Source organism: Mus caroli, chromosome 7 (assembly GCF_900094665.2).
Source record: "Mus caroli chromosome 7, CAROLI_EIJ_v1.1, whole genome shotgun sequence".
NCBI classification, from domain to species: domain Eukaryota; kingdom Metazoa; phylum Chordata; class Mammalia; order Rodentia; family Muridae; genus Mus; species Mus caroli.
Window position 1 is genome coordinate 113659975 of NC_034576.1, and position 18662 is coordinate 113678636.

Genomic DNA, 18662 nt, shown 5'->3' on the forward strand with positions numbered 1-18662 from the left:
GGTAGCTGGCGAGTGTCAGCCGACCCTGCGCCCTAGCTACCCTGGTGCTTTTCTGACCGGAAGAGGCTTGTGGCCCTACGTAGGCCGGATTTCTCGAAGTTGGAGTTTTCTAATGGATTCAGTTGCAACATGGAACCTCAGCTCGTTTATTAGGTACAGCATATGGGCAGGTCTCAAGCTTTGGACATCCCAGAGGAGGAAGCTGCAGTTGCTAGTCTGTAGGAGAGCGGTCTCAGGCTCTGGACATCCCAGAGGAGGAAGCTGCAGTTGCTAGTCTTACATAAAGTCATCAGTGGTTACACTGAGCAATTGTTCAGACACTCTGCTTGGGCTCTGCTTTGCCATCCATCTTGGGCCTGGTCTGTATGGATAACGGCTTTGCCAATTTCTCAGGGGCCGATTGGTCTCGGAGTCTTCCACTAGCTGTGCCTATGTCAAAATTTACATTCATGTGGATCTATTTCCTACATAGCATGGATTGGGGAGGGACAGGAAAGACTCCACCCCCTCCTTGAGGAGCTGTTTACAGTTGTTGGCTAGGGAAGGGCCATGCTGTATTGGATTGTCCCTTACCCATGTGTGTATGGGCAGCACTAACAGGACTCAGTGGTATAAAAACAAAAGAAAAAAACCAAGAAGGATGTGAATTTATGGGGGTTGGGGAGAGGTCTGGGAGAAGCTGCAAGTGGGGGAGTTAAGGGTGACTATGATCAATATATGAGCATGTGAAATTCTCAGGGTAAGTAGGCTTAGCTCTGGTCTTTCAGTGCTATCCCATCATCATGACACCTATTAACACCATTGCTCTGAGCAGGGAACAAATGGTCTATCACTAGTCCTTGCTCTGTCTTTCACTGTGTTCCTCTTTTTGGAGGGAAAACCCCATCCAAGTTCTGAAACACAGTGTAGCAAGTGACCTCAAAAGATCCTCTTCCTGATTGAAGCTCAAGTTTATAGTAATGGCTTCCAGAGTTCATCTTCCCTGAGATGAGACGTGACCCTGAGTTTCTCTGGGTTGATAAAGACAGAGACCGTCTGGGGTCACCCCTGACATTCTCTCAGCTCACCTGTGGCCTTTGCCTGGAGCCGTAAGCTGGTGTTTCACATCGGTAGGCCCGGGAGCTTATGTCTCAGTAATTCAACCACTATGGCAGCTGGTTATTTTCCCCAAAGATTTAATACTTGTCATTTATCTGTGTCAAAACTGCAAAGAAGAAAGTTTCCAAAGACAGATTTATTATGTGCACTGAGCATCTCAGGTGCAGCGGTGCATACAGATGGGCCAAATCTCACATTTCCACCATGGTTTTGTTCTATAAAAATAGCCACTCTTACTTTGCATTCAGACAAGTGAGAAATATACAGTCTTGGGCCGGGAGTCACCATGGGGCACTCATAGAAAGCCACAGTATTGTGGGAATGGGCTCTTGCTGTTGGTTTTGGGGTCAGTCACAAGCTGGCAGGGTGGGCTTTGGGAAGGAGCAAGCTGCATCCAGAGTCGTTCGGTAATTTATGAGGCTCAAAATGACAATGTGTGGCCTCCAGGTTAAAAAGCGTTAAAGAAGTGCCATTATAGATAAAGCCTTTTCTCTTTTCCGGGGTCTTTCTCCAGGCTTGTCATGGTGGTTCCCATTTGTTATTTAATGTCCTAAGAAAAATTTAAGTTTTCTGCTAATACCATGGGTCTCAAAGTTTATTTTTCTATCACACAATGTAGATATAAATGCAAATGTGGAGCATTCGACTGGCACACGGAAATCAGTGCAATTTTACCACTCCTGTCTGGGAGTTTGTTCTGATAGGGAATCCTGAATTGTCCATAAGAGAATAAACCTAAGCTAGGCTTGAAAAAGGAGGCAAGAAGGGTCTCCCCGGCAGGAAGGGTCTCCCTGGCAGGAAGGGTCTCCCTGGCAGGAAGATACTAAGGAAGGACCCCTGAGTGTCATAAGTGTGGATCCTTCCAGGGGCTCTAGAGTCCTGCCCCAGGATACAAGCGGTTATGCTCAATCTTCTCCCCTAAAGCATGGTAAGCTCCACCTCCCTTGGGCTCCACCTCCTTCCGGTGGAGGACTGAGGCCTCAGAGGCCAATAGGAGTCTGGCTTAGAAATTAAGTCTTACAGTTCTCTTTTGCATGAATCCATGGCTTCAATTCAGAGTAGATGAGTTCCTTTATGGTGGTTTAGGTGTCACTGCTATATGTGTCACGTGTGGTGCCTGGTCCGCAGGAGATGTGACTTCTGGGCTGGCCTTCCTCCAGATGGGCAGCATCGCTGCAGCCCTCCCTGAACGATCTGCAGGATGTGTGAGAGAGTCTTGCTTCCCTCTGAGCTGCCTAGGATGGAAGGCAACTCTAACTGTGGGGTGGGGTTTAGACGAACAGTCCTGTCTGCAGGCCATCTTGAGAGCTATCCTTGGGTGACAAGAGCAAAGACCATGAGTGAGCTGAGGGCCAGAAGCCCTGTGAATGTCCCCTTGCCTATCCCATGGGATCCTATTTCCAAAACACACCCAGTGATAAAAACATTAGTGATTTACAAATGGCAGCCATGAGGCAGTAAGCTAGAAGCACAAGGCTTTACCGAGGAAGAAGTAAGTATCCCTGAGAGTATCTGTATCACTGCACTGCCTGGGCCTGCCCTAATTGTAACCTTAGATTAAAATCATGGCCTGGGACTGACACTACTCTGCCTGAGAGTCTGTGGGCCTCTGGATTCAAGGAGGTTATCGGGTGTTAGAGCCACAGGGCAGAGAACAACCATAAAAAGCACTAGACTCAGGGAGGAACTAATCTGAAAGATTAATGACAGTGCTTCCTACAGATGGTCCGTAATCTAGGGTGTTTTCACTTTACGATGGTGCAGCACTGATAGTTATTGAGTAGTCCATACATCCAATTTTGCATTTGGATTGTTTCCTGAGCTAGTGGTATGTAGTATGATTGACTCTCGATTTTTAAATTTAAATCTTATGTGCATGCGTGTTTTGCTTGCATGCATATTTGTGCACCATGTGTGTGCCCAGAGCCTCCAGAAGCTGGAAGAAGGCCCCGGATCCCTTGGAACTGGAGTTATAGGAGGCTGTGAGCTGCTATGTGGGTGCTGAGAACAGACTAGGTCCTCTTTGAAAGCAGTTGGTGCTCTTAATGGCTGAGCTATTTTTCCAGTTCCATGACTGACACTCTAAGATGCTGGGCAGTGATGAGCCAAAGCTCCCAGCCACACAGACACAAGGATGAGCAGCCCATGCTCTGAAGTATGCCATGCTGGTGAGACAGTGTTCAGTAGGTGAGCTATTAAATGCATTCAGCAGGATATTTTAAATTTATGATTGACTTATCAGGCTACAACTCTATCGCAAGTCAAATAGCATCTGTATATAAAAGATGATAATAAAAATAAATGGTTAGAGAAAACTGCATTATTCACACATGTCATGGTCATGTACTTTGGAAAAGAACACAGGCAAACAGTAGCAGAATGACAGAACCTGCAAACGTTCCTCATTCTAGACAATGTCCTCATAGGAGAGCAGCAGAAATTGGTTCCATTGTCTTTGGTTCTTTTTCTGTACTCTGATAAAATACCCTGGCAAAAGGAATTTAAGGAATAGAGGATTTATTTGGCTCCTGGAACCTGAAAAAGGTTACAGTCTACCTTGACAGGAATATCACAGCAGCAGGAGCTTGAGGAAGCCAGTGACACTGCATCCCCAACCAGGAGGTAGAGAGCAATGTATGCTGCTTCATTCTCTTTCCCTACACAACCCCTACAGGATTCTAGCCAGGGAATTACAGGACAGAATGTGGTCCTGTCTAAAGATGGGTGTCTTCACATCAGTGAACACAACTAAGCTAGTGTCCCCCAGGTATGCCCAGGCGATTGTCAAAGGCATGCCCTGGTGACACTCACAGGTAGGTATACCCAGGTGATTTTTCATTCGGTCAAGCTGGCCATCAATACTAACCCTCACACACTGAGAGGCAGAAGAGGATGAGGCCATGAAGATGGAGCCAGAGGCTTCAGAGATGAGGTCACAAACAATCTTGGTGTTGCTTGAAGCTGGAAAAGGCCAGGGGCAGATGGATCATGGCTCTGTGGCATGTTGCTTCTAACAACTGAGGCTGATCTTTGGTTGTTGGCCTCTAGAACTGTGAGAGACTACATTGCTGTTGATTGAAGCAGACACTGTGTTAGTGGTCATTTTTATAGCAGCCTTAGACAGTGTGCAAACTATTAGAATTAATAAGTATGATTAGCAAAGTTGCCAGATACGGGATAATATGCAAAAATCAATTGTATTTCTTCCAGAAAATTTCTACAAGTTAAAATGAAGACAAAATATTCAATTTGTAATATCATCAATAACGTTCATGTTGCCAGGATAAAGTCTAATAAAAATATCACTGAGAGAATTTATAGAAAATGTAAATTAATGAAGAGATATATCATGTTCATGTATTGGAAACTCCACAAGATATCATTTCTCCCACACAGTATCTGTAGACCAGATAAGCCTAATAAAACTAGGTAATTTTGTTCTATTGGCTAAAACTATTAAATAGGTTTCAAAATTCATATGGGAATTCAAAGGACCAAGAATAGACAGTCTGGGAGAAGAATGGATAATTTACACTTTGAGTTTAGTAAGGTCAATTATTCATTTATAGTCTTTTAGACAATACAGAATTGTCACCAAGATAGAAAAATACCAATGACTCCCAATGGATCCCCCTAAAAGTCCATCTGATGTGTAATCTTGACAGTGAATGCGGAAGGAAAATTGATATAGTAAATGATGTCCCATGGATTATATGGAAAATATGGCATTCTTAATTTTATTATCTTATACCAAGGAAATAACTAAATACCAATATGCAGTAGCTATAAGCATAAACAGTAAAACCCAGAAAGTTTTAGAAGAAAATCTGGGGTCACAAATATGCTATATTTGAGTATGTAAAAGGAAGGCAGTAAAAATTTCATGCCAGAGTGGAAATAAGGCACTTTGATATCTATATCCAACAGAGAACACAACTGCAAAATTTAGAGAGAACCCTAAGCCACCAACTAGAGAAAGAAAACCCAACAGGGGAAAAACAGGCAAAAGACTTAAATATACATTGCACAAAGAGAACATCCAAATGGCTGTTAATAAAATAAATGAAGGCAACCATGTGAAAAGATATTCAATTTTATTAACAAGGAAATGCAAGTTAAGCCACTCACACCCAAGGTCCTGGCTAAAGAGGGAAAAGCCATGACATTCCAAATTAAGGCGGGTGAGAATGAGGGATGAAATGAGCTCTGCTCTGCTGCTGGTGGAAGTGTAAATCGGTATGATGATCTTGGTAACAAGTTTATCAGTGTCAAAGCAGAGTACATGCATACCTATAACACAGCTGTTCTACTGATTATATACCCAGTAGAAATGCATCAGTGGGCACAGCAATAACATGCTCTAGAATGAGCAGAAAAGGACTACTTGTAATATTTTTGAAAAGGATTACTTCCTAAATATCCAAAACTAGTAGTCTGAAGATACCATTTTGGTATACTCATGTATTACAATGCTGTGCAAACAGGTTATTCCACACAACAGCATACATTCATCTCAAATGCAAGATGTAGAGTGTAGAAAGACTAGCTGATTATTACTCTAACTTTATAGACATCAGAAACAGGCAAAACTATGCTGTTGGGTGTTGAGACAATGTTGCCCTTGGGTAGATGTAGTGACTGGAAGGTACCACCCAGAAGGACTATGGGGTCCAGGTCAGGTTCCATTTCCATCTCAGTGATGGTTGTATTCATGCGTTTAGTCTGTGAATATTCATTGAGTTTGACATGCATATGAAAAAATGAATTGCCCCAGTAAAAACTTACAGAATAAAATAGAAACCACAAACACTACAGTGGTAGAATAAGGCTTAATTAAGGAAACTGTTAGCACAAAATAGACATTTTAAAAAGTGATAGATGAGGCTGGGCAGATTGCTCATGGGTGAAGCACTTATGTTGTAAGCATGAGCATCTGAGTTGGGAGCCCCAGCATCAGTGTACGAAGCCAGGCATGGTGGTACACATCCACGGCCCCAGTGCTGGGGATGTAGAAATAGGAGGATCTCTGGGGCTTGTTAGTTATTGGGTCTCATTTAATCAGTGGGTTTCAAGTTCACTAAGAGACCCTGTCTCAAAAAAGTTGGAGAGATAAAATAAGACATCTAAGACTGAACTCTGATACACATGCGCGTGCACACACACAACTGGAACTTTTTTTGACTGCTGCAGAGCATAAATTATCCCCTGCTGACCATCTGCTACCTTGCATACCACCGCCTCCCTCCGACGCTGTGAGTATTGGACTGACAAACGAGGTCCTGTACAAATCGGATTCTGCTCAGTGACTGAAATTTGTCAAGATCAGCGTCATCTCACTGAGCATTATCCGATTTGTGAACTGAACCCTGGTGATCAATTCTCTCTACTAACTCGGAATGACGACTCTGCTTTCGACATTTTTCTAAAACGACCTGCCAAGTGAGTCAAGGAACCTCGAAAGAGCCATGACTAAGGTTCTCCACGATCATCTCTGACAGATTTCATAGCCCGGTATGAAATCTAGGGGAAAACAGAAATGGCTTCTAATGGGATTTTTGCAAGGTTCAGTAAGGTTGAGGAGCATAGAGATGCCCAGATAGCTCTGTGACTTGCCTCCTCAGTATTAGCTGGCTTCTGTATGATGTTTCCTCTTGCTTTCTCTATCAGGACTCTCTTGAGAAACAGAACCTCTAGAAAGGGCTTAAGTCTATCGGCTTACACACAGTCTAGGTAGCCCAATAGTGTCTGGAGAGGCTGAGAACATGGGAGGTGTTCAGCCTGTGAGGCTGGATCCCTCAGATGTCCCAAATTGTTGTTGAAGAACTGGAGGGTTTCTGTAGGGCCACTGGCCTTCAGTCCATCTTAGAGGGCTGAGGGAGCTTGGTGAAGGAGTTTTGATGTCAGGGAAGGATAGCAACAGCAGGAAAAGTGAACAGGGTGGATGAGCTTGTCCTGAAGACTTGGAGCAGCAAAGACTAAAAGCATTTCCTTGGAACCACTTATATCTGGTCCATCTATAGAAGATGCTCCCATGTTTAGGGTAGGTTATCCCACTTCAGATAACCTAATCAAGAAAATCTTTCATAGGTGTTTTCAGAGACTTGTCTCTTCGTAGATTCTAGATCTAGTTAAGTTGATGCCCAAGGGTGGCTATCACATTCTCCAAATGTTATAATGACGCTAAGGCCAAATCCTTAGATATTTCCATGGTGACTCTTATTGAGTGCCTGTATCCATTGACTTGTCTACATGCCTCCAGCATACAGTGGCTTATACAAACATTGCTATTGTTACCATCTTTAGAGGGCTCTGCTAGGTCATGGCTTCCTCCCTCTTGTTTCTGGTGGAGTATATGGAAGTCAGACTTGTACGTCACTGTCCTCCTTAACAATGCCAATGGGAAAGATGCAGTGGAGTTAGTGTACCTGGGCAGTGCCACTCACTATCTTTCTTCTGAGAATCCAAGGTTGGTACCTGGGGACTGCAAGTACTTTCTATGGATTATGTCCATAGAAAGTGACATGTCCCTGAGATCATGTCACCTTAGAGAGAGGAAAAGAAAGCTGGACTCAGAGGCAGAAGGAATGAAGCTGGTGTATAAAGGAAAGGCAAGAGGGCATGGATGGAGAGGAGGGGAGGAGAGGGGAGGAGAAGGAGCAGGGGGAAAGAGAGGGAGCTGGATGTTTTAGTTTTTGACACCTTTTCAGTGCTAGTTTTCTCTCCTTTGGTTGGATACATCTATCTCCATATCATGAAATAAATGCACAATATTCCAATTACCCTCCTTTTAGCTTATGCTAGCTGAAATACAGACTCCACAAACAGTTTACATCTAAACTACAACATATCACATTAGGATTAGAGTACATTGACAATGTGATGGCAAATAATCAGGGTTGTGTCCAGAGAAAGCAAAGTTATTCAGGGAAACCACAGACCCTGTGTGCTGATGACTTAACACCAGCCCTGATGTGTCCTTTCTCAGCAAACAAAACCTGGAACAGGTGGGTGGGACTCGCGGGTATGAGCTGTGCTCAACCATGAGATTCACGATACTGAAAGCTCTGAAAAATAATCCCACCTCTAGAGACGGTGATTAAATCAGTCAAGGCTGGTGTCTGCATGATGTCAAAGCTCACTGTGGTCCTAAGGTATGCCTGGGTGAATGACCACTTAGTTATATGATCTGCCACATAAGCATATGGAAATAAATTAAACCCAAACCAGTCTTTAAAAGACATATGGAGCAATGCTGAGACTACAGGGGACATTCCAGCATCCTAATTCAGAAGGTGTGTGTGACGCAGTAAATGGAGTTCTCCTCTGGGTCCCCTTAGTAAGCACTCAGCTATTCCTGAGTAGGAATGAAGGATCATCCCAAAGGACCAGCAGGAAAAGATGCATTCTCAGCATGGACCAGAGAATCTTTTTCTCTCAGCTCCCTCCTAGATGGATTTGAACGTCTGTTTTGGACAGACATTTTCCTTACCACACAGGAGTCTTTTAGCTTCTCTGTAGCATCCTTTGCAGCACCAGACAGGTGAGGTAGACCGATGCCAACTTATAGTGTGACGCAAACGACCTTACTGGTCCGTTAGTGGGGTTGGGTCAGTGTTTTCTCAAGAGTGCTAGGGTCATGATGGAGATGGAAAGGTGGTTCAGTGGTCAAGAGCACTGGCTTCCCTTCCAGAGGATTAGACTCCCAGTTCCCACAAATTGGCTTACAAACACCTGTAACTCCAGTCCCAGGGGATCTGGTGCCCACTTCTGGCCTCTGTGGACACCAGGAATGCACACAGTATACAGACATAAATGCAGACAAACCGCCCAAACACATAAAAATATAATTCAAATAATTCAAAAACACCAGGGAGCCTGACAAGGACATAGATAAGGAGAACAGGAAGAAGCAGTCTGCAGGAATCTTCCAAGAGCTGAGATTCTCCTGAGAAAGCTCTCAGATACAGCCCAGCACACAGCTGAAAGGCCAATTGAGCCCCCACATCTCTCCATCAGACCAGAACAGCAGTAATTTTTGCTTGGAAAACAAATTTACAGCAAGTGGACCAAAATGCCCACCCCATTCATAAAACATCCTGGTAAACACCCACGGAGCATTTAACCTTGAGAAATATAGTTTCCAGGTGCCCTCTCAGAGCTAAATTGTTTGCAAAATATATGACCATGTGGCTGAATTAGTTAACTTGTTCCTTAGGGTTATCGACCATAAGTCAGTTTAATATTGGAGGCGTCTACCAAAAATGATGACTTTGTAGAGCACTGGATCAGTACTCCTTCTGTATAACATTAATTAGATAGCAAGTAAATTATCTGTTTAGGTCTGTTTTTTGTTCACAACACCATGGCGTGTAGGCATGAAGCTCTTCTCCTATATTTTTACGATGAAGAGATGATATCATGGTAGTCTAATCCCCTAGGGGTCCTATCAAGACTTTCAGGTAGAAATTAAAGTGAACACAGGGCAGAAAACATATTTATTTTACCCCTTTGGAAAGCACCATCTAAGTCATCTATCATCCAAAAAAATAATGTTATTGGGTAGCTCCCAAACAGCGGACAACAGCCACCAAATTTGGCCAAATGGCTGTCTTACAGGGTAAGAGTGTGCATTTTGTTGCTTTCTTCTTCTTTTTGTGTTGAGTTAGGATATCAGTATGTGGTTCTGGTTGGCTTCAGGATCACAGTCTGCTTGCCTTGGTCTCCCCTGTGTTGGAATTAGAAGCATGTAGCATTGTGTCTGGCATTAATAATTTTTATTATAACTGGCTGAAAGATGTCTAATATTTTGTGACATATGATGCCTTTGCATATGTAAATAAGCCTCAAGTTATGCTAATGCAAGCAACCCTAATTAAATGCAATGGGGCATGCACACACACACAAACATATACCCACATATACAGACACATACACACGTGCATACACACTCACATGTGAAAGTAAGAGGGAGACTTGTTGAGAAGGGGTTTAGTGGAAAGGGAAAGTGGACAAGAAAGGATAATGAGGGAGAATTCCATCAAAATACAGCATATATATCTCTATCTCTATATATGTATAGGTATATGATATATATGACATATATGAAGTATACGATAAATGATGTAAACATATACACATCATATACACATATGAAAGAATAACTAATTAAAATATAGAAAATTCAAATTTCAGAGTCCATATATTAGCTGTGACTAGAATCTAACCACACTGTGCATAGATTGACTGTGGCTGCTTTCACACATAATAGTGGAACTCAGTTGTTACACACAGAGAGTCAGTATTTATTCTCTGATCCTTTACAGAAAAGTCTTTAGGGGCCCCCTTTCAAGGTGAACACTGCAGCATCCATACTGAGCCCATGGGACCTTCATACAAACAGCAAAAGGCAAGGCAACATCCAATATTACCAATGACCTTTTTAATCCCCACCACAGGTATTTAATGAATAGAGCAAAAGTCAGTACCAGGATAAACAGGTTTGCGTTTTGAAATACCTAAGAATAATGGAGAACAAAGGACATAGTCTTACACATTGGAATTACTTGGCAGGAGAGGTAGCCCAGTTGGTGCTGTGGTTTAGAGGACAACTGTCCCCCAAATGTTGGAAGCCGTCTCTTAGCAGAAAGCAGCTATCATCTCTGCAGCCATCTCAGGCTATTTACTTACAGGTGGTACTTTTCCACCCTGATGAGAGACTTGTTTTCCTAGCATGATATTTTTGCAAGAAGCCCACCACCACAGCTGAACACTCTGATAACATCTTGTTTTTCTTCTACACATCCTGGACTGTGGTTAAGTGTCTCTAGCTGCACTCCCCAGCTTGTGCTTATATACCCATAGTTGCCTTTTAATAAACAAGACTTGAGCTTTGAGCAGATAGCCTGTGTTGTCTCCATTCTTCTCGTCTCTTGCCACTCAGTCCCCACTCTCTCTCTTGCAGACCCTGTTGACTGACCCTCGGACTGGGTCACCCAAAGGCACACAAGTTTGGACATGCGGTCTGCAGTTGATGGTGCTGTTTGCGGAAGTTCTGGAACTCTTAGGAAGTAGAGAGTTGCCAGAGGAAGTGTGCCACTGGGGGCTGGTTCCATTTCACTGCTTCCTGTGTGTGACTGACATGTGATCAGCCAACTTCCTGGTCCTGCTGCCCTTTGTTCCTGCCCTTCTAAACACTCACCCGCCCTCGGGAACTGCAAAATGAAATAAACTTTTGTCTTTAAGTTGCTCCTAGCCATGGTATTTTATTACAGAAATGGAAAAGTAGCTAATGCAGGCAGCAAAGTGCTTGCTGTGTAAGCACGAGAGGCTGAGTTTGGATCTTCAGCATCCATGTAAAAAACCTGCCCTGTGCCTATGATACAAGAGCTGAGGAGACTGAGAGAGGAGGCTCCTGGAGCTTGCTGTCTCCTTAGTCTGTCTGAAGCAGTGAGTTCAAAGTGCGGTGAGAGATTCTGTCTCAAAAGAGGAGAAGTGATCGAGGAGATACCTGACCTCTGACCTCTACACACGTGTACACGTATGAACATGTATATGTACAAATCATACCATATAACAACATACAAAAAGGAGTGCTATTCTTAATTTTGAGTCTCTGAGTTCATTATTTCAATCCCTATATACTGATATGTGACTCTGCTTAAGAAATCATGTTCAGAGTTACCTGCAACAGACCCAATACCCCAATCAGACCACAGGAGCCATTCCTGAGCCATTCTGACACAGGGTACTTTGTTCAGGTATTTTATTTAGCTTGAGGACTTTGTTTTAATCAACTGTATAAAAATAAAAGTTTTTTTTCCAGGCTTCAATAAGAAGGTGGCCTGAGACCTACAAGGTCTGAATAATTGTTTTTGTTTTTGTTTTTGTTTTTGTAATGCTGTGAAAATTAAATGCCTTGTACCTCAATCACTAGACACATGCCCCTGTCATTATTTCCTAGGCTTGGCTTCTATTGCTAGTTGTTCTGGCTTAGATCAATTACACCGGGGAAGCTTCTAGTGAAGCCAAGAGCTGCCAACCCTCTCTGTTCCTTTAGGGTATTGCTCCTGCAGAGGAGGCGACTGAACACCTTGTGTTTTAGGATGCAGCAGAGAGGCAAATAGATCTAAGCAAGCATCCCCTCCTTGTTTGGGAAGGAGAGGGAAATGTATGCTTTGGGCTAGTGAAAGCAAAGGTAAATAGCCCCCCTGGACTGAAGCCTGATGGGTCTAATTGACCTGGGAATGACTAACTTAAACACAGGGAGTCTCTCGGCAATTCTAGAGGGCAAGGGATGTTAGGAAGAGCTTCAGTTCTTATAATAACTGGTCATCTACCCCATAGATCTTCTGGGTTTTCAGGAGGTGGAGTAAAGGCAAAATTGGGCTTCAATTGCTGTTCTCTCATCCATGGCCTTCACCCTGAAGAGAGAGAAATTGGGAAGCACAGAGGGCAAGTTTTTCTTTCTTCTTTCTTTTGACAAATGCAAAGGAGCCAGCTCCAGTCTCCAGTCCTTGTGGAGTGAATTTTTTTTTTTTTTTTTTTTTTGCTACCACACCAATGGGAACACATTCTGGCTAACTATTGTTTAAAAAAGGAAAAAAAAATTTGGTCACAATAAAAAATGAGATTATTCCAATCATGAAAAGGAGAATAAAAGGTTAGGAGGAGATTAAAGCAACAATAAAAGAGCAATACATAGTGACAAAGGATATAAATCACAATAAAAGCAAAAGGTTAGGAATGTAAAAAGAATAATAGAATACAATGGACGAGTTTAAAAGAAAATGTAAAAGGCTATATACCACAAAAATTAAAGGTTAAGCATATAAAAATAAATGAGATGAAATATAAGACAAAAAGATTAAAAACTTAAGGTGAAACGTTAAGAAAAATAGAAAAGAATGAAGAAATTGGATTTGTTACTTAAGAACTAAAATGTAAAATGATAAAGGTAAAATAAAAGTCACAAAAATAATGTTAAGAAAAATCTTGGAGTGTGGAGAGATGGCTCAGCTGTTAAGAACACCTACTGCTCGTTCAGAAGATCTGAGCTTGCTTCCTAACATCCACACAAAGCAGCTCACTTGTAACTCCAGCTCCAGGTGATCTGATGCCCAATTCTGGCACACGCACTCACACACACACACACACACAAACACACAAATACATATTTAAAATAGGTCCTAAAATAATGTCTAAATATTTACAACATATATGATACAAGATGATGGTGGTGGTGATGATGATGGATTATGGTAGTTAATTCTTGTCAATGGAACAAAATCTAGAGTCATCTCATAAGACAAAACCTCAGCTGGTAAAATGCCCTCATCTGATTGGACTGTAGGCAAGTCTATGGGATATTTTCTTGATCAATGATTGATTTGGGTTTTTGCTAAGGGTAGTGTTGTCCCTAGGCATTTGGTCCTGGGTTGTATAAGAGTGCAAACTGGGCAAGCCAGGAGTTAAAAGCAAACTAACAAACAGGTAGATCAAGCCAGTTTCATCCATGGCCTCTTAGTTACTGCTTTGCAGTCCTGTCCCAGCCTCCCTTGATGATGGACAGTAGTCTTCAAGATGAACTCTTCCTCCCTAAGTTGCTTTTAGTCATTCACGATTTTTATCATAGCAATAGAAAGGAAACTAGGACAGTGGCCTAGGCGCCTTCTCACATGAAATGTCATGTGATGCTTTCAAGGATCATTTCAGACCAGCATGAAAACTCTGTGGTCTAGGTAAATATAACCACTTAAAATGCACAGTGCAGTCTATGGAAACTCACATCCACTTTCTCGTCTATAGCTCTTGCATCTAAAAGTCCTTAACTAGCAGACTGGGAACACAAACCTTTCTCTTAGTTGCAAATATTAACAGTTGAGTACCAGCAGTTAGAGATGAAGGAATCAACTCACTTAGTTCCCATCTGTCTTAGTTATTGTTCTTTTGATGTGAGGAGATACCATGACCAAGGCAACTTATAGGAGAAAGGATTTAAGTGGGGGCTTGCTTACAGTTTCAGATGGTTATTCCATTATCATCATGGTGGGGAGCAGGGCAGTGCACAGGCAGGCATATGTTGGGGAAGTAGCTGAGAGATCTACATCTTGATCTGCAGGTAGCAGGCGAAGAGGGAAACACTGGGTCTGGCATGGGCTTGTTAAACTTCAAAGCCCACCCCCTGGGACACACTTCTCCAACATGACCACCCATATTCCAATAAGGTAAAACCTTTAATTCCAGTGGCTCTCAATCTTCTCAGTGCTGTGACCCCTTAATATAGTTCCTTTTCTCATAGTGACCCCCCAATCATAAAATTACTTTCATTGCTACTTCATAACTATAATTTTGCTATTGTTATACACTCTAATGTAAAATATCTGTGTTTTCTGATGGTCTTAGGTGACCTTTGTGAAAGAGTCATTTGACTCCTTTATGGGTCATGATCCACAGGTTGAGAACTGCTGCCTTAGTCTTTTCCAAATAGTTCATCGATTAGAGATTAAGCATGCAAATATATGAACCTATGAGTGCCATTTTTTTAAATAAAAATTGTATTTACTTAGAAGCATTCAGAATGTCAACAAAACAGCCGCATTTTTTTTCTTTGCAATTACAGAGTGGTATTCAGTTAACAGAACAACAATTATCTTCATATAAGCTGTATCAGAGACAACTGAAGATGAAAAAAATAAAACCCAAAAATAAAACCAAAAGAAAAAACAAACAAACAAACAAAAAAACAAAAAACCAACAACCCCCCCCAAACCAAACTACTGTCCCCATATATAACTAATTTGTGCTGTGCACCAACAAGAACCTGCTTTAAATTTCCATGCCAACTTACAACCCTGAGACTGTACCAGGCAAGGTTAGTGGCTATTGAAAATACCACCAGGACAGGGCTATCTAAAGACACAATTGGTAGTGTGTTAACTATACAAAAAAGACACTGTTCAGTTTTAAAACAAATCTTACACAGCCTTACATTTCAATTTTTTTCTTTAAAAGGAGTGAGTTGTGTACAGGGGGGTTAAATGCTTTATAGATAAGAAAAAAACTGTGCTAGAACCAACATATTCATCATCATCATCTTCTTCTTCATCTTCACCTTCCTCTTCTTCCTCCTCTTCCTCATCCCCTTCATCCTCCTCATCTTCCTCTAGTTTTTTTCTTGCTCTTTTCAGCCTTGACCCCCCCTTTTTTTTGCTGCATCAGGTTATCCTTCAGCTCAGCAGCCTTCTTCTCATAGGGCTGCTTGTCATCTGTTGCAGTGTTGCTCCACATCTCTCCTAGTTTCTTTGCAACATCACCAATGAATAAGTCAGGATGCTCGCCTTTGATTTTGGGGCGGTACTCAAAACAGAACAAGAAGAAGACCGAAGGAGGCCTCTTGGGTGCATTGGGGTCCTTGAACTTCTTTTGGTCTCCCCTTTAGGGGGGAATGTAGGTTTTCATTTCTATTTCATTACCAGCCTTGTCAGCCTTTGCCATATTTTCAAATTTCTCCTTTTCTTTAGCAGACATGGTCTTCCACCTCTCCAAGCACTTCTCAGAGAACTCTGAGACGTTGTTGACAGAAGCATCCAGGTGTTTCTTCTTGTGCTCCTCCCAGCAGGGTTGCACAAAGAATGCATATGCGAACGTTTTGCCTCTCGGCTTCTTAGGATCTCCTTTGCCCATGTTTAGTTGATCAATGTACAGTCTATGGGTGCTATTTTTATTCAGACCACCACACCATCCCAACATACTTTCCCCTTCTCTTCTTACAGGTCAGTGCCAGAGTGCACACCGCTTGGATTCTGTCTGTATCTGGGTCTGTACGTGTGTTAGTGACTTATTTTGTTGCTATGACAAAAGCAACTTAAGGAGGGTAAGGTTTATTTCAGCTCACAGTCTATCATGGTGGGGAAGATCAGGAACTTGATGCATCTGTTCACAGTGTTCACAATCAGCTTGCTTTCTGCTTGTTATTCAGTTTAAGACCCTAGCCCATTGAACATTGCTACCTAGTGTTAAAGTGGGCCTTCCAACCTAACTTGTTATTTAATTTATATAATCTTTTGTATGCATGCCAAGAGACTAACCTAATCTAGATAATCCCTCACAAGTATGCCCAGAAGGTTGTCTCCAAGGTGATTTTAGACCCTCTTAAGTAGACAATCAGTATTTACTATCACAGCAATTAAATGAATTTGCTGTTTTCTGACAATATCGTAGCCAAGATTTTCCTGATAGTCTCTTGTTTGAGAACTCATTCTTTATTATATTCCTCAAGAATAGTTCATGTAAACAAAATTTCTGGAGTATTTATGTACATGTGTATGTGTATACACACACATATAATGATTGTACATGGAAAGGCATTTGGGATGGGTATAAAAATCTTTATCTTTGATTTCCTTTCCTAGAAAAATCTGATAAGAATTATTCTTCACCATATTGTGTTAAATGGTATCATCTGATATTAGCCTGTGTTTGTTTTATAATTCTCATATTCTCTTATAGCCTTATTATCTTGTTTGGTTATTGCAAGGATACTTTACTATCAGGGTATCATAATTACATTAGGGTATGTCCCAGTTTTGACCATTTGGGGGTCAGTTTTCCCTACTACACCATCTGTCTTTTTCATATGTAGAGTTTTTAATCTCATTTAAATGTTATTGAATTATATTTTAGGCATTTATTCTGTCATAGTTCTGGTATTGTCGTTTGGTGACAGCAATCATCCATGTGTTAGATTTTCTGCATATCTTATTATCATTCTCACCATAATCCCTTTTATCTCTTCATTTGTCTCTATTCCATTTATTTTGTCTTCTCACTTTTATATTCTGTATCATCTACAGTGCATTTTCTATTTAAAACTGTAATATATACTTTATTTGGGGGAAAATTATTTATCCTCTTTTATTTCCAAATTCTGACAGTTTTTATCTTATTATTACTTTCTAGAACTGACACTGCTTGCTCCTGTTTGTTCCTTTATTAGCCATTGCCTAAATTGGAAAGGAACACTTGCTTTCCTGGTGTGTATATTTGTGTCTTCTTGGTATGTATTTGTTGGATCCTGCTGGTGTTTTTGGTATAACCTCTGTGTTCTTTCTTGATCCTGCCCATAGATATATCCCCCTAGGGGTCTTATTTTCTCCTGGGAATTCACTTTTTCTTGATGACTGCTAAGACCTGCCAGTAAAGCCTAAATTTTGCTTGGTTCTCCCATCCCTTCTCTTAGGAGTCCCACAGGGTTCTTCTGGGTCTCACTTGTTTTGGGGATTACATAAACTTGAAGTCTTCAATTTTTCCGTTTCTTATTTTCATGTTTTGTATTCTTTATTCTTCTTATTGCTAATCTATATGAATTCTAAAAGGAATAGCCCCAAACAGTATAAAGCTATATGGTAAACAAACAAATAAACAATAACAACAAACCCTCCCCAGTGATGTTAGTGTCCAAAGAGTAGATAGCTGTTTAAAAGAAAAGCAAGGGAAGGGTAAACACAAATTCCAGTGTAATGTTTATCTCTGGGCTCAAAGGGATTTAGAAGGCAGGGAAATGTAATTGCAACGGTAGATGTTCGAAGATATTGTTAATATTTTATTTCCTGTATTGATATTAAATTCATAGGGATTCCCACTATTGCTTACCACATATAATTGTTATGATTGGACTATTGCTTAATAAAAGGCAGTAAAATCCTTTATGTAATCAAGGAAAACATTATTTATTTATTTATTTATTTATTACTTATTCACTTTATATCCTGCTCACTGCCACAGTCCAGCTCACCTTGCCACAATTCTTCCCCCACCACCTCCCCTTCTCCTCTGAGGGGGTGGGGACACCCATAGGTATCCTCATCCCAAGTTCTGGCACATCAAGTCTCTGTGAGTTTAGGTATGTCCTCCCCCACTGAGGCCAGACAAGGCAGCTAGAACATAATATATATACAGGTAACAGCTTTGGGATAGCCCTCACTCCAGCTGAAGACCAAGCTACACACCTGGGAGGCCTAGGTCCAGCTGGTGGATATGGTCTTTGGTTGGCAGTTCAGTCTCTGAGAGACCCAAGGGTCCATGTTAGTTGACTCAAATGGTATTCTTGTGGAGTTTCTATCCCCTTCAGGGCCCACAATCCTTCCTCCTATTCTTTCATAAGAGTCCCCAAGCTCCATCCACTGTTTGGCTGTGGGTGTCTGCATCTGTTTGAGTCAGCTGTTGGGTAGAGCCTCTCAGAGGACAGCTATGTTAGATTCCTGTCTGCAAGCATAACAGAGTGTCATTAATAGTGTCAGGGATTTGCGCTTGTCAATGAGATGGGGCTCAAGTTGGACAGGTTATTGGTTGGCCATTTCTCCAGTCTCTGCTCCATCCCCCATCCCTGCATTTCTTGTAGACAGGATACATTTGGGTTGAAGGTTTAGTGGAGAGGAGCAGGGAGCGCCATCTTGGTTCCGGGACTCCACCGAACTTAGGAACTTAGTCTGCACAGGTGAGAGTGTGCACCACAGAAGCTGACAGCTTCTGTGACCTGCCAAAGCAACACAGCATCTGGGAAAGGT

General features: G+C 41.8%; 1 pseudogene; it reads right to left on the bottom strand.

The window, feature by feature from the left end:
• The window catches only part of LOC110298046, an 84587-nt pseudogene extending 68807 nt beyond the window's left edge, over nucleotides 1–15780 (bottom strand).
• Between the last annotated feature and the right edge of the window lie 2882 nt (nucleotides 15781–18662).